Genomic DNA, 1279 nt, shown 5'->3' on the forward strand with positions numbered 1-1279 from the left:
TTACGATGTATTTAAGACTAAATGTATTAATTAAATTACATAGTTAAAACCATTCTCTTAAATAACGGTCATAAAGAAATTCATTAAAAAAATAATAATAATAATAATGACTGTACCTTGGGAATATGCTCATTTCCAAAAAGGGATCCAATTTTTTCTTATTTGATAAAGTATAGATACACACGCTTGAAATGTGACAGTTCAATATCCTTTTTTATCGATTTCTTTAAATAAACGGTAACTTCCTTATATATAGGCAATGCATGTTGGTTTTGGGCTCATAATCCGGACACACTAACCTCTCACTTTAACCTCTTTATTTCTCTCTACTTTCTCTCTAGAAATCATCTCTTCGCTTTCTCCAAAGCCACAGTCATGACTAAGGATAATGCATTGGTTAATCATATCATGCAGGTAAACTTCGATTCTATATATGAATCTGGAAGCATTGAGATGCAACAGATATTCCGATTCGTTAAAAATCTGGCCTAATATATTTTCTAGAAGGCCCTCCTATTTGCTACCTTGAAGAGGTCCGAGCATTCTTTGATTTGGAAGAACTGGCTGTAGGTTCCATTATCGCCAATGAGAACGGTATGGAGTTCACCATTACTGAACAACTGTTCGCCGAAGTCTTGAGACTCCCAACCACGGGCCGGGGATTCTTTGAAGCGTTATCTCCGACTGCTCTATCTAAACAATAATCATTGTTCTCCGATAGCGGCATTTCGGTGAGTGTTAGTGGCAAAAATAAAGATTTAAAGTGTGAATATCACGTTTTGTACGATATTGCCGATAAAACACTACAAGGAAGGCGCGGAATCTTCGACAGCATAACTCAGTCAAAGTTTGATATGATGGTTGCCATCGTAATGGACGATAATATCAACTGGGGGTTAATCTTATTTAAAAATTTGTGTGAAATGGTGTCTACCCACAACAAATGAAGTCTCGGATTCACAATACAAATCAGGTGGATTCAGGTACATCTAAATGTTCCTTCCGGTCCATGTATCCCACTAAGCTACAATCGAAGTGGAGGAAAGTCTATAAATACTAAGAAGGCTAGAGGAAGGTCAATGGGCGGTTCGAAAAGTGTTAATCCGTCCCCTCATGCCGCATCATCAAAGAAATTAAATTCAGTCGCTGAATCTGCCGCTAGTACCACCAGTCATGCTAGAGCGTGACCAGGAGAAACAACTAAAATCACATCCTCACGTAAGAAGCCCCGATCTGAGGTAAATATTCCTACTCCATCTCATTTTATTGTCACAGTTGT

Source organism: Impatiens glandulifera, unplaced genomic scaffold, assembly GCF_907164915.1.
Source record: "Impatiens glandulifera unplaced genomic scaffold, dImpGla2.1, whole genome shotgun sequence".
NCBI classification, from domain to species: domain Eukaryota; kingdom Viridiplantae; phylum Streptophyta; class Magnoliopsida; order Ericales; family Balsaminaceae; genus Impatiens; species Impatiens glandulifera.